Here is a 16,420-nt window from a genome sequence, read left to right as displayed (position 1 = left end):
GAGACGACGGAGACAAGGCGACGAGGTCCGGGGCGGTTCGGCGATGGCGGCGTGGTAGACGACGGAGAGGACGGCGGCAACCGGAGCGGTGGTCGGGGCGCCGTTGGCGTCGTGGACGCGGTCGTGGCCCGATCCAGATCTGGATCGGGGGTGGAGGGGATCGTGGGGGTGGGGGCGAGTGGTGGGGTTGTGGGCGAGGGTTCCCCCGGAGTGGGATATGGACGTGGGGAGTGGGGTGCCGGCTGGGCCGGCCTGGCTAGCCCAGTGGCCAGCTGGGCCGAGGCCTAGCGAGGGATGGGGGGCTTTTAATTTCTTTTGTCTTTTTTTTAATTTTTCTTTTTCTTTTATTTATTCTTTTCTGTTTTATTTTAGTTATACTGTATTTTCAGTTTAGTAAAATATGACAATAGCTCCTAAATTAATGTCTCTGAATAACCCACTGCCTTAAAAAGATTGGTGACTAGATAAACTAGCTTAACATTTTTTTACTATTTTAAAAGCATTTAAATTGTATTTGCTACTATTTTGTTTAGTTTAGTGCATTTAAACCTTTTATAAAGACTTGGTTTATTCACCAATATTACTTATGAATTATTTGGCACATCCCGAACATTATAGTTTTAATATTTGAAAACTTCACCACTCGACTATAATTTAAATTTGAATTTGAATCGATTTTGAACTAACGCGAGATTAGCAACAATAACGGAGGTGACGTGGCATCATTAGTAGAGGGTTATGGTAGCTTAATTATCCGATCGTCACAATTCTCCTCCACTACAAGAAATCTCGTCCCAAGATTTAAGAGGGGAAGGGGAAGAACAGGTTACGAAATTCTAACGATTCTTCTCGGTCTTAGTTGCCCTTCTCGAAGAGGTCGATCCATTACGTTGATGTCTTCATTTCTCTTCTTCAGGTCATCGTGATGAAGTCAGCATCCTTTCTTCGGGAACTCCATCGTACTTACAAAAGAATAAAGGGTGGGTATTCCAGAAGAACGGACCTCTGCAATGTTGACTATCTGGTCGATAACATCGGGGAAGGTGGCGGAAAGTAACTCTCGAATTGAAACTTAAGAAGATATCGAGAGTAAAGTAAGGAGGTATCATGGGAAGTTTCAAGCAGGTAGGCAATCGTCCGTTGCCTGAAACAAAGTGTGAAAGGGGTCCAGAGCAACGAGAATAAGTATTGCTTGTGTTACCAAAATAGATCACTAGGAAGGTGGTCCGTGAATTACATACGAGGCCACGCACGAGGAACAACCTTGTGAACAGGGGGTGTATAGGAGAGTCAGGTTTCGATCCTATGGAACTGTGGGTTATGGGCCCACCATGTGGGTTAATAGTAGGAAGAGGGGTGACGTCTTGCACGATCATGTAAGCAAGGCATGTCAGAGAATAACCGGTCAGTTATGTTGACAGCATCGTTGGTACCAAGGGCGAGGGACGAAGAGAACCATTTTCCTGCTCGTTGAATGAGGTGGACCAATAGGCAAAGTTCTCGTCCATTGATGGCTACCAAAATGTCATCAACAATAGTAACACGGTCTTGCTAATAGAATTGTACAACGAGGTGTTTACATAGGCAGGAGAATATTACTGCTTAGATCATACAGATCACAAGAAAGGTTAAACCAAACAATGGAAATGAAAATATGATTATCAGATTAAACAGAACAATGGAAAATGTGTTAAAACACATATTTCAGGGGTATTTCCTTCCCAAGGACAAACAGAGTATGATATCCATGACAGGATATAATGTAGAAAACCCTCTAGGTAGGGGGAGAGAAATTTTCATGACATTACCATACAAAGGTGTTTGGATAATTGAGCAAGAAACAATTAGCATTGGGATAAGTGTTCTTGTTGAAAATCGGAGTACCACAGACATGCTTAGAGATAGCATTAACATGGTCTTGAAGCAAAGGTCGGACTTGGATACAAAAAGGATTCATTAGGAACAACATATAGAATAAGTCTTTCAATTTCCTCATGGAAGAATGGTTAACCTTGCTAAAAAGGAAACTATAACAAAAAGGTCCTCTGGCTAGGGGTGCTAAGCAAAGACACCACCTTACCGGTTTATGTAGAGACCAATGTTATAACTTTTGGAAATATGTTCCAACCATCATATCTGACCGAGATTCAAATCTGATTGGTGTCAAGATATCCCAGACTCGGGATAACTGAGAAGAAAAGGTGCGACACAATTTGACGAGATGACATTGTAAGATTCTCGAGGAAATGAACTACGGAAGCGAGTTCCGAAACAAGAGTTCGTCAGTAAACCCAGGAGAGGATGAGGAGGTGGCTGATGGACTCAGCAACAATTCATCGAGAATTTCAAAGGATGGATTTGCACAATTATGCGAACAAGGAGATAACATTTGGCAGATCAAATGTTATAATGAGATATGCTCGATGAAAACATACCCAATTAAACATCAGTTGAAAGGTGCAGCCGAAATATGGGCTTATGTAGCATGAGCGATGTTAGAATGGTGATTCGATAACCAATGCACAAAGAATGAAACTATCGTTCATTATCTTACAAGCAATAAGGTTGCTAGTAATTTTGAATTCACACATCATAGTTAAATGGCTGGTATCCCGGTTAGAATCAACACGGGGACCAAGATATGAACGGAGATGGCGAGAAGTATTACTATATCAAGAATTCTTAAGAGGTGGTGAAATTCTCACAACCTTCTTGACATAAAAGATGGTAATACTGTTGGGGAACGTAGCAATAATTCAAAATTTTCCTACGTGTCACAAGATCAATCTAGGAGATGCTAGCAACGAGAGGGGAGGAGTGCATCTACATACCCTTGTAGATCGCGAGCGGAAGCGTTCAAGAGAACGGGGTTGATGGAGTCGTACTCGTCGTGATCCAAATCACCGATGATCCTAGCGCCGAACGGACGGCACCTCCGCGTTCAAAACACGTACGGAGCAGGGACGTCTCCTCCTTCTTGATCCAGCAAGGGGGAAGGAGAAGTTGATGGAGATCCAGCAGCACGACGGCGTGGTGGTGGAAGTAGCGGGATCCCGGCAGGGCTTCGCCAAGCGCAAGCGGGGAGGAAGAGGTGTCACGGGAGGGAGGGAGGCGCCAGGGCTTGGGGTGCTGCTCCCATGCGCCTCCCCACTATATATAGGGGTGGAGGGGGCTGGTTTCTTGCCCTCCAAGTCCATTGGGGCGTTGGCAAAGGTGGGGGAAAGAAATCCCATCATTTCCCTTCCCCACTGATTGTTATCCCCCCTTTTTAGGGATCTTGATCTTATCCCTTCGGGATATAATCTTATTCCTTCTAAGGTGGGATCTTGGTGCGCCTTGACCAGGGGTGTGGGGCCTTGCCCCCACTACCCACGTTCATGTGGGTCCCCCCATGCAGGTGGGCCCCACTTCAGAACCTTCTAGAACCTTCCCGGTACAATACCGAAAAATCCCGAACATTTTCCGGTGGCCAAAATAGGACTTCCCATATATAAATCTTTACCTCCGGACCATTCCGGAAGTCCTCGTGACGTCCGGGATCTCATCCGGGACTCCGAACAACTTTCGGTTAACCGCATACTAATATCTCTACAACTCTAGCGTCACCGAACCTTAAGTGTGTAGACCCTACGGGTTCGGGAGACATGCAGACATGACCGAGACGACTCTCCGGTCAATAACCAACAGCGGGATCTGGATACCCATGTTGGCTCCCACATGTTCCACGATGATCTCATCGGATGAACCACGATGTCGAGGATTCAATCAATCCCGTATACAATTCCCTTTGTCAATCGGTACGTTACTTGCACGAGATTCGATCGTCGGTATCCCAATACCTTGTTCAATCTCGTTACCGGCAAGTCACTTTACTCGTACCGTAACGCATGATCCCGTGGCTAACTCCTTAGTCACATTGAGCTCATTATGATGATGCATTACCGAGTGGGCCCAGAGATACCTCTCCGTCATACGGAGTGACAAATCCCAGTCTCGATTCGTGCCAACCCAACAGACACTTTCGGAGATACCTGTAGTGCACCTTTATAGCCACCCAGTTACGTTGTGACGTTTGGTACACCCAAAGCATTCCTACGGTATCCGGGAGTTGCGCAATCTCATGGTCTAAGGAAATGATACTTGACATTAGAAAAGCTCTAGCAAACGAACTACACGATCTTGTGCTATGCTTAGGATTGGGTCTTGTCCATCACATCATTCTCCTAATGATGTGATCCCATTATCAATGACATCCAATGTCCATGGTCAGGAAACCATAACCACCTATTGATCAACGAGCTAGTCAACTAGAGGCTTACTAGGGACATGTTGTGGTCTATGTATTCACACATGTATTACGGTTTCCAGTTAATACAATTATAGCATGAACAACAGACAATTATCATGAACAAGGAAATACAATAATAACCATTTTATTATTGCCTCTAGGTCATATTTCCAACAGTCTCCCACTTGCACTAGAGTCAATAATCTAGTTCACATCACCATGTGATTAACACTCAAAGTTCACATCGCCATGTGACTAATACCCAAGAGTTTACTAGAGTCAATAATCCAGTTCACATCACCATGTGATTAACACTCAATGAGTTCTAGGGTTTGATCATGTTATGCTTACGAGAGAGGTTTTAGTCAACGGGTCTGCAACATTCAGATCCGTGTGTGCTTTACAAATCTCTATGTCATCTTGTAGATGCAGCTACCACGCGCTACTTGGAGCTATTCCAAATAACTGCTCTACTATACGAATCCGGTTCACTACTCAGAGTCATCCGGATTAGTGTCAAAGTTTGCATCGACGTAACCCCTTACGATGAACTCTTTTACCACCTCCATAATCGAGAAAATTCCTTAGTCCCCTAGATACTAAGGATAAGTTCGACCGCTGTCATGTGATCCATTCCTGGATCACTCTTGTACCCCTTGACTGACTCATGGCAAGGTACACTTCAGGTGCGGTACACTGCATAGCATACTGTAGAGCCTACGCCTAAAGCATAGGGGACGACCTTCGTCCTTTCTCTCTCTTCTGCCGTGGTCAGGTCTTGAGTCTTACTCAATACTCACACCTTGTAACACAGGCAAGAACTCCTTCTTTGCTGATCTATTTTGAACTCCTTCAAAATCCTGTCACGGTATGTATTCATTTGAATGTACTATTAAGCGTTTTTGATCTATCCTTATAGATCTTGATGCTCAATGTTCAAGTAGCTTAATCCAGGTTTTCCATTGAAAAAACACCTTTCAAATAACCTTGGATGCTTTCCAGAAATTCTACATCATTTCTGATCAACAATATGTTAACAACATATACTCATCAAAAATTCTATAGTGCTCCCACTCACTTCTTTGGAAATACAAGTTTCTCTTAAACTTTGTATAAACCCAAAATCTTTGATCATCTCATTAAAGCGTACATTCCAACTCCGAGATGCTTACTCCAGTCCTTAGAAGGATTGCTGGAGCTTTGCATACTTGTTAGCATATTTCAGGATTGACAAAACCTTCTGGTTGTATCACATACAACCTTACCTCAAGAAAATCGTCGAGGAAACAATGTTTTGACATCCTATCTGCAATATTTCATAAATAATGCAGTAACTGCTAAATATAATTCCAACAGACTTTTAGCATCGCTACGAGTGAGAAAGTCTCATCGCAGTCAACTCCTTGAACTTGCCAGAAAACATCTTAACGACAAGTCGAGCTTTCTTAATGGTGACACTTACCATCATTGTCTGTCTTCCTTTTAAAATCCATCTGCACCCAACAGCCTTACGACCATCAAGTAGTTCTTCCAAAGTCTATACTTTGTTTTCATACATGGATCCTCTCGGATTTTATGGCCTCGAGCCATTCGTCGGAATCCGGGCCCACCATTGCTTCTCCATACCTCATAGGTTCATTGTTGTCTAGCAACATGACTTCCAAGACATGATTACGTACCACTCTGAAGTAGTACGCATCCTTGTCGTCCTATGAGGTTTGGTAGTGACTTGATCTGAAGTTTCATGATCACTATCATAAGCTTCCACTTCAATTGGTGTAGGTGCCACAGGAACAACTTCCTGTGCCCTGCTACACATTAGTTGAAGTGACGGTTCAATGACCTCATCAAGTCTCCCCCATCCTCCCACTCAATTCTTTCGAGAGAAACTTTTCCTCAAGAAAGGACCCGTTTCTAGAAACAATCACTTTTGCTTCCAGATCTGAAATAGGAGGTATACCCAACTGTTTTGGGTATTCTATGAAGATGCATTTATCCGCTTTGGGTTCGAGCTTATCAGCCTGAAACTTTTTCACATAAGCGTCGCAGCCCCAAACTTTTTAGAAACGACAGCTTAGGTTTCTCTAAACCATAGTTCATACGGTGTCGTCTCAAAGGAATTGCGTGGTGCCCTATTTAAAGTGAATGCGGTTGTCTCTAATGCCTAGCCCATAAATGATAGCGGTAATTCGATAAGAGACATCATGGTATGCACCATATCCAATAGGGTGCAGTTATGATGTTCGGACACACCATCACACCATGGTGTTCCAGGCGGTATTAGTCGTGAAACAATTTCCACAATTTCTTAATTGTGTGCCAAACTCGTAACTCAAATATTCATCTCTATGATCATATCACAGACATTTTATCCTCTTGTCATGACGATCTTCAACTTCACTCTGAAGTTACTTGAACCTTTCAATAATTCAGACTTGTGTTTCATCAAGTAAATATACTCCGCATCTACTCAAATCATCTATGAAGCAAGAACATAACGATATCCACTGCATGCCTCAGCACTCATTGGACTGCACACATCAAAATGTATTACTTCCAACAAGTTGCTTTCTTGTTCCATCTTACTGAAAACGAGGCCTTTCAGTCATCTTGCCCATGTGTTATGATTTGCATGTCTCAAGTGATTCTAAATCAAGTGAGTCCAAACGATCCATCTGTATGGAGTTTCTTCATGCATATCTACCAATAGACATGGTTCGCATGTCTCAATCTTTTCAAAAACGAGTGAGTCCAAAGATCCATCAACATGGAGCTTCTTCATGCGTTTTATACCAATATGACTCAAATGGCAGTGCCACAAGTATGTGGTACTATCATTACTATTTTATATCTTTTGGCATGAACATGTGTATCACTACGATCGAGATTCAATGAACCATTCATTTTAGGTGCAAGACCATTGAAGGTATTATTCAAATAGACAGAGTAACCATTATTCTCCTTAAATGAATAACCGTATTGCGATAAACATAATCCAATCATGTCTATGCTCAATGCAAACACCAAATAACAATTATTTAGGTTTAACACCAATCTCGATGGTAGAGGGAGCATGCGATGCTTGATCACATCAAACTTGGAAACACTTCCAACACATATCGTCATCTCACCTTTAGCTAGTCTTCATTTATTCCGTAGCCTTTTATTTCGAGTTACCAACACTTAGCAACCGAACCGGTATCTAATACCCTGGTGCTACTAGGAGTACTAGCAAAGTACACATTAATATAATGTATATCCAATATACTTCTGTCGACCTTGCCTACCTTCTCATCTACCAAGTATCTAGGGTAGTTCTGCTTCAGTGACCGTTCCCCTCATTACAGAAGCATTTAGTCTCGGGTTTGGGTTCAACCTTGGGTTTCTTCACTAGAGCAGCAACTGATTTGCCGTTTCATGAAGTATCCCTTCTTTCCCTTGCCCTTCTAGAAACTAGTTGTTTTACTAACCATCAACAATTGATGCTCCTTCTTGATTTCTACTTTCGCGGTGTCAAACATCGCGAGTTGCTCAAGGATCATCATGTCTATCCCTCATATGTTATAGTTCATCACGAAGCTCTAATAGCTTGGTGGCAGTGACTATGGAGAACCATCACTATCTCATCTGGAAGATTAACTCCCACTCGATTCAAGTGATTGTAGTACTCAGACAATCTGAGCACATGCTCAACGATTGAGCTTTTCTCCCTTAGTTTGCAGGCTTAAGAAACTTGTCAGAGGTCTCATACCTCTTGACGTGGGCATTAGTCTGAAATCCCAATTTTAGTCTTTGGAACATCTCATATGTTCTGCGATGTTTCAAAACCGTCTTTGGTGCCACAATTTTAAACCGTTAGCATCACACACTGAACTATCACGTAGTCATCAAAATGTGTATGTCAGATGTTTCGTAACATCTGCAGACGATGCTCGAGGTTCAGCACACCGAGCGGTGCATTAAGGACATAAGCCTTCTGTGCAGCAATGAGGACAATCCTCAGTTTACGGACCTAGTCCGCATAATTGCTACTATCAACTTTCAACTAAATTTTCTCTAGGAACATATCTTAGTAGAACTAAAGCGTAAGCTACGACATTATTTGCAAAGACCTTTTGACTATGTTCATGATAATTAAGTTCATCTGATTATTTAATGAACTCCCACTTAGATAGACATCCCTCGAGTCATCTAAGTGATACATGATCCGAATCGACTAGGCCGTGTCCGATCATCACGTGAGATGGACTAGTCATCATCGGTGAACATCTCCATGTTGATCGTATCTACAATACGACTCATGTTCGACCTTTCGGTCTCTTGTGTTCCGAGGCCATGTCTGTACATGCTAGGCTCGTCAAGTCAACCTAAGTGTTTTGCTTGTGTTCCGAGGCCATGTCTGTACATGCTAGGCTCGTCAACACCCGTTGTATGCGAACGTTAGAATCTATCACACCCGATCATCACGTGGTGCTTCGAAACAACGAACCTTCGCAATGGTGCACAGTTAGGGGCAACACATCTCTTGAAATTTTAGTGAGGGATCATCTTATTTATGCTACCGTCGTTCTAAGCAAATAAGATGTAAACATGACAAACATCACATGCAAATCATAAAGTGACATGATATGGCCAATATCATCTTGCGCCTTTGATCTCCATCTTCGAGGCGCGGCATGATCACCTTCGTCACCGGCATGACACCATGATCTCCATCATCATGATCTCCATCATCGTGTCTTCATGAAGTTGTCTCGCCAACTATTACTTCTACTACTATGGCTAACGGTTAGCAATAAAGTAAAGTAATTACATGGCGTTTTTCATTGACACGCAGGTCATACAATAAATTAAGACAACTCCTATGGCTCCTACCGGTTGTCATACTCATCGACATGCAAGTCGTGATTCCTATTACAAGAACATGATCAATCTCATACATCACATATATCATTCATCACATCCTTTTGGCCATATCACATCACATAGCATACCCTGCAAAAACAAGTTAGACGTCCTCTAATTGTTGTTGCATGTTTTACGTGGCTGCTATGGGTTTCTAGCAAGAACGTTTCTTACCTACGCAAAAGCCACAACGGTGATATGCCAATTGCTATTTACCCTTCATAAGGACCCTCTTCATCAAATCTGATCCGACTAAAGTGGGAGAGACAGACACCCGCTAGCCACCTTATGCATCAAGTGCATGTCAGTTGGTGGAACCTGTCTCACGTAAGAGTACGTGTAAGGTCGGTCCGGGCCGCTTCATCCCACAATGCCGCCGAATCAAGATAAGACTAGTAACGGCAAGCAAATTGAACAAATCATCGCCCACAACTACTTTGTGTTCTACTCGTGCATAGAATCTACGCATAGACCTAGCTCATGATGCCACTGTTGGGGAACGTAGCAATAATTCAAACTTTTCCTACGTGTCACCCAGATCAATCTAGGAGATGCTAGCAACGAGAGGGGAGGAGTGCATCTACATACCCTTGTAGATCGCGAGCGGAAGCGTTCAAGAGAACGGGGTTGATGGAGTCGTACTCGTCGTGATCCAAATCACCGATGATCCTAGCGCCGAACGGACGGCACCTCCACGTTCAACACACGTACGGAGCGGGGACATCTCCCCCTTCTTGATCCAGCAAGGGGGAAGGAGAAGTTGATGGAGATCCAGCAGCACGACGGCGTGGTGGTGGAAGTAGCGGGATCCCGGCAGGGCTTCGCCAAGCGCAAGCGGGGAGGAAGAGGTGTCACGGGAGGGAGGGAGGCGCCAGGGCTTGGGGTGCTGCTCCCATGCGCCTCCCCACTATATATAGGGGTGGAGGGGGCTGGTTTCTTGCCCTCCAAGTCCATTGGGGCGTTGGCAAAGGTGGGGGAAAGAAATCCCATCATTTCCCTTCCCCACTGATTGTTATCCCCCTTTTTAGGGATCTTGATCTTATCCCTTCGGGATATGATCTTATTCCTTCTAAGGTGGGATCTTGGTGCGCCTTGACCAGGGGTGTGGGGCCTTGCCCCCACTACCCACGTTCATGTGGGTCCCCCCATGCAGGTGGGCCCCACTTCGGAACCTTCTAGAACCTTCCCGGTACAATACCGAAAAATCCCGAACATTTTCCGGTGGCCAAAATAGGACTTCCCATATATAAATCTTTACCTCCGGACCATTCCGGAACTCCTCGTGACGTCCGAGATCTCATCCGGGACTCCGAACAACTTTCGGTTAACCGCATACTAATATCTCTACAACTCTAGCGTCACCGTACCTTAAGTGTGTAGACCCTACGGGTTCGGGAGACATGCAGACATGACCGAGACGACTCTCCGGTCAATAACCAACAGCGGGATATGGATACCCATGTTGGCTCCCACATGTTCCACGATGATCTCATCGGATGAACCACGATGTCGAGGATTCAATCAATCCCGTATACAATTCCCTTTGTCAATCGGTACGTTACTTGCCCGAGATTCGATCGTCGGTATCCCAATACCTTGTTCAATCTCGTTACCGGCAAGTCACTTTACTCGTACCGTAACGCATGATCCCGTGGCTAACTCCTTAGTCACATTGAGCTCATTATGATGATGCATTACCGAGTGGGCCCAGAGATACCTCTCCGTCATATGGAGTGACAAATCCCAGTCTCGATTCGTGCCAACCCAACAGACACTTTCGGAGATACCTGTAGTGCACCTTTATAGCCACCCAGTTACGTTGTGACGTTTGGTACACCCAAAGCATTCCTACGGTATCCGGGAGTTGCACAATCTCATGGTCTAAGGAAATGATACTTGACATTAGAAAAGCTCTAGCAAACAAACTACACGATCTTCTGCTATGCTTAGGATTGGGTCTTGTCCATCACATCATTCTCCTAATGATGTGATCCCGTTATCAATGACATCCAATGTCCATGGTCAGGAAACCATAACCATCTATTGATCAACGAGCTAGTCAACTGGAGGCTTACTAGGGACATGTTGTGGTCTATGTATTCACACATGTATTACGGTTTCCAGTTAATACAATTATAGCATGAACAACAGACAATTATCATGAACAATGAAATACAAGAATAACCATTTTATTATTGCCTCTAGGGCATATTTCCAACAAATACTCCAAGGCAGAACATAACATAAGTTGGATAGCAAGTTGCATCCATAACAAGAACAAGTTTGTGATGAACGGAAGGCAATAAGGTGGTAGATGATAACACAAAACATCGGGGGCAAAGATGGTATTTCTCATCATGAATTCAATTGATATCCTGGAAGGGCTCAGAATGCCGATGATGATCACGACACATTTGTCGAGAGATTTCATGAAGATGTAATCTATCGGCGATGAAATCAAGCCAAAGGAATTATGAAGCAAAAGGTTATTGGAACCACGCGTACGACACAAACTCGAGACCAAGCTTGCAGTTCAAGGCGAAATGATATGATGAGGAAGATCGACGTAAGCTTAGCTCATCATCGAAAATTGTGCTCCGGGAAGAAGGACCAGGTGGCACAGTTACAATTTAGCACGATAAGGATATAGCCAATCAGGCTAGGAATGACTTGAAGGATTATTAAACTCATAAGCAACAAAAATTACTTAGAGTTATCGTATCGGAGCGCGGAATCGATTCACTTATCGATGTTCTCGGTTGACGACAACCCAGAACCCGTGGAGTCACTATGACAGGGAAGGTACTACTTCATCAGAAATTCATAAGATATATCCTAGAGATACCATGGGGGTAATACAAGAAAGCAGATCAAAAATAGAGGTTGGGTGGGCGTATTGATCTGCAGAAGGCAAGTACTCTAACTTGTCCGAGAGATGGAATCAAGAAGAAAATATGGTCGAAACCACGGTTGCAAAAGACCAATTCCCATATATCAGATGAACTTATACCAAAGAGGGTTTAAGAGAAGCATCCATGATAAGATTAGCATCATGTCCATGGGCATGAACGCAAGGTTCATGGTCGACTCCCACTTCTCCAATACACAACTTCTCATTTACTGCTCTCAGTTAAGAATGTTTAGAGTTTGAAAGTTTAACTGGCGGAATACCGGAAGGTTATGACCCATGAAGACTCTTGGGTTCACACAAATTAAGGAAGGTATATGTTCAACCCATCGGGGCATCTTAGAAACATATACCACAAGCTTCAAGAGTAAATATCACCAGCTCAAAAGTAGAGCATGGTTGGTCAAATCAGAGAATAGGATTTACCAACGGCATTATATATCAGGGAAAGAACTTCTCGAGGTTTTTGCACACGAAGGACACTGTCAGATGATAATTTAACAAAGGATCTGACGTTCCATAACAGAGCTGATGTGAGCATCGGCACACAACAGAGGAAGAAAACAATGCAAGGACATTGGATTATAGAAACAACTGACTAATTCAAAGTTCAATTGCAAAGGAATTATGATTTTGAAATGAAGGGATCAGGAGCAAACGCTCTGATTAAGGATGGATAAGTTGAGTAGGCTTAGGGGTGCAATTGATGGCAATTTGATTGGTCAAGATCCAGCTCATGTTTTAAAATGACGTCTTATCCAGAAGGATGAATTCTAGAATCTAATTCAGAATTGTGAGCATCCGCAACATATTGAATCAACAAACTCAAAATGATAGTGACAAAGGATGCCAATAAGATTACTAGACTTATGGGATTAACCATAATGTAAGCAAGCCAGAATTTCAAGAGCAATAGGCTCCTGAGGATTTTCGAAAGATCGAATGGTATTTCGAAGATTGGTGACATACATGAATCCACTGGGGATGAGTGGATACTCGGTAAGTGTGAGAAATTATCCGTAGGGATATTCATGTGCAAGAACTGCAAGGCAGTGGGCACAAAGTATGCTCGGTACATTAGAGAGAATTTCGGGGTATCTTGTAATAACAAGATCAAAGGGGAATAATTGTATGAATGGCAAGTGTACTTGGTTATCCATTGGGGTTTATCGATGGAATGGAATTGCAAGAGGGATGGCACAAAGTATCGTGGGAACATCGGAGAGTAACTTCAAAATCTTCTAGTGTATCAAGCGATCATCTGTATCGAGTAGCCCTCCGGGAGGAAGTAGTTACGAGAACCTAGAGTTAGAGTTAGTAAAACCATTTAACCCGAGTAGAAGAGAGATAAGAGTCCCAGAGTATAGACGAGGAGTAAAAGATCCTAATACCTCCCATATGGCGACGTGGGCTTGTAAGCCGCACAGCCTTGTTAGTAAAAGTTTTGCAATGTCTATACTCGACTTCGGCCAAGGAGTGTGGAAGGGGGATTCCTACAGGCACTCGGCTCTGATACCAACTTGTGACGCCCCCAATTCAATCGTACACTAATCATACACGCAAACGTGTACGATCAAGATCAGGGACTCACGGGAAGATATCACAACACAACTCTAAAAATAAAATAAGTCCTACAAGCATCATAACACAAGCCAGGGGCCTCGAGGGCTCAAATACAAGTGCTCGATCATAGACGAGTCAGCGGAAGCAACAATATCTGAGTACAGACATAAGTTAAACAATTTTGCCTTAAGAAGGCTAGCACAAACTGGGATACAGATCGAAAGAGGCGCAGGCCTCCTGCCTGGGATCCTCCTAAACTACTCCTGGTCGTCGTCAGCGGCCTGCACGTAGTAGTAGGCACCTCCAGTGTAATAGGAGTCGTCGTCGACGGTGGCATCTGGTTCCTGGGCTCCGGCATCTGGTTGCGACAACTAGGTAGAAGGGAAAGGGGGGAAAGAGGGAGAAAAGCAACCGTGAGTACTCATCCAAAGTACTCGCAAGCAAGGAGCTACACTACATATGCATGGGTATATGTGTAAAGGGCCATATCGGTGGACTGAACTGTAGAATGCCAGAATAAGAGGGGGATAGCTAATCCTGTCGAAGACTACGCTTCAGGCCACCTCCATCTTGCAACATGTAGAAGAGAGTAGATGGTAAGTTCACCAAGTAGCATCGCATAGCATAAACCTACCCGGCGATCCTCCCCTCGTCGCCCTGTGTGAGAGCGATCACCGGGTTATATCTGGCACTTGGAAGGGTGTGTTTTATTAAGTATCCGGTTCTAGTTGTCATAAGGTCAAGGTACAACTCCAAGTCGTCCTGTTACCGAAGATCACGGCTATTCGAATAGATAAACTTCCCTGCAGGGGTGCACCATATTACCCGACACGCTCGATCCCTCTGGCCGGGCACACTTTCCTGGGTCATGTCCGGCCTCGGAAGATCAACACGTCGCAGCCCCACCTAGGCTCAACAGAGAGGTCAGCATGCCGGTCTAAATCCGATGCGCGCAGGGGTCTGGGCCCATCGCCCATTGCACACACCTGCATGTTGCGTACGCGGCCGAAAGCAGACCTAGCCTAGCAGGCGTTCCAGTCCAATCCGGCGCGCGCCGCTCAGTCGCTGACGTAAAAAAGAGCTTCGGCTGATACCACAACGCCGGTTGCCCATATCTTGTCCCACGACGCCGGTTAGTGCGTATCTTGCCCATATCAACGACCCAACTCAGACCAAATACCAAGATCTCGTTAAGCGTGTTTTTATGAAGTAACCACGGACGCCGACCAGGGCCAGGCCCACCTCTCTCCTAGGTGGTCTCAACCTGCCCTGTCGCTCCGCCTCAACGTAACAGTCGGGGGCCGTCGGGAACCCAGGCCCACCTCTACCGGGATGGAGCCACCTACCCCTTCAGCCCCCATCTCCGAACAGTATCATAAGTAATGTAACAGTATAAAGTATATAGCATATGCCCGTGATCACCTCCCGAAGTGATCACGGCCCAGTAGTATAGCATGGCAGACGGACAAGAATGTAGGGCCACTGATGGGACACTAGCATCCTATACTAAGCATTTAGGATTGCAGGTAAGGGTAACAACTGTAGCAACAATGACAGGCTATGCAGCAGAATAGGATTAACAGAAAGCAGTAACATGCTACACTACTCTAATGCAAGCAGTATAGAGAAGAATAGGCGATATCTGGTGATCAAGGGGGGGGGGCTTGCCTGGTGGCTCTGGCAAGAAGGAGGGGTCGTCAACACCGTAGTCGTACTGGGTAGCAGCGGCGTCGGTCTCGGTGTCTAGCGAGAGAAGAGGGGAAGATACAATAAATATAAAGCAAACATATGCATCACAAAACATAACGAGGCAATACGCAAGGCTAGGTATGCCCTAACGCGGTAGGAGGTGATACCGACGAAGGGGGGAAACATCCGGGAAAGTATCCGCGGTGTTTCGCGTTTTCGGACAGATGAGCCGGAGGGGGAAAGTTGCAGGTTCGCTATGCTAGGGATGTCTGGCAGACGAACGGACTGCGTATTTGGATTCGTCTCGTCGTTCTGAGCAACTTTCATGTACAGAGTTTTTTCCATCCGAGCTACGGTTTATTTTATATTGATTTTAAAAGATTTAAATCACTTTTTAGCATTTATTTAATTATTTTAATCCAGCATTATCCAGAACAGTGCACGCTGACGTCAGCATGACGTCGGCAGTCAACAGAGGCATTGACTGGTCAACTGACGTGTGGGTCCCGTTCGTCATTGACTGTTTAGTCTAATTAGGGTTTAACTAATCTAATTATTGTTTAATTAAACTAACTAGTTAATTAGATTAATTAAATAGGATTATTTAACTTTATTAATTCATTAATTAATTAATTATTTTAATTATTATTTATTTTTTTGTTTTTAAAACATTCTGGGCTGCGGGCCCCGGCTGTCATTGGCCAGAGGTCGTAGCGGTGCGGGCTAAACGGGCGCCCGAACAGGCGCTCGCCCTCAGGGGTGCACACGACTGGGTGCGGGTGCCGGCGTGGAGCCGCGGCAGCAGGCGAGGGCGGCGCCGGCATGGCGGAGCTAGAGCTTGAGGCTAGGGCACGGAGCTGTGGGCGGGTGGCTCGCCGGAGCGCAGCCACGGCGAGCCGGCCGTGGACGGCGCCCGCGAAGGGTGGCGGGTCGGCGAGCAGCAGGGCCGCGCGAGGGGGGCACGAGCGCACAGCAGGCGGCGGGGTTCAGGGCGATGCGGCAGCAAGGGCAACCCGGCGAGCGGAGCCGTGGGGGTGCGGGGGCGATTAAGGCCACGAGCGAGAGAG

Source organism: Triticum aestivum, chromosome 1D, assembly GCF_018294505.1.
Source record: "Triticum aestivum cultivar Chinese Spring chromosome 1D, IWGSC CS RefSeq v2.1, whole genome shotgun sequence".
In the NCBI taxonomy this organism is placed as follows: domain Eukaryota; kingdom Viridiplantae; phylum Streptophyta; class Magnoliopsida; order Poales; family Poaceae; genus Triticum; species Triticum aestivum.
This window is presented reverse-complemented; position numbering follows the sequence as displayed.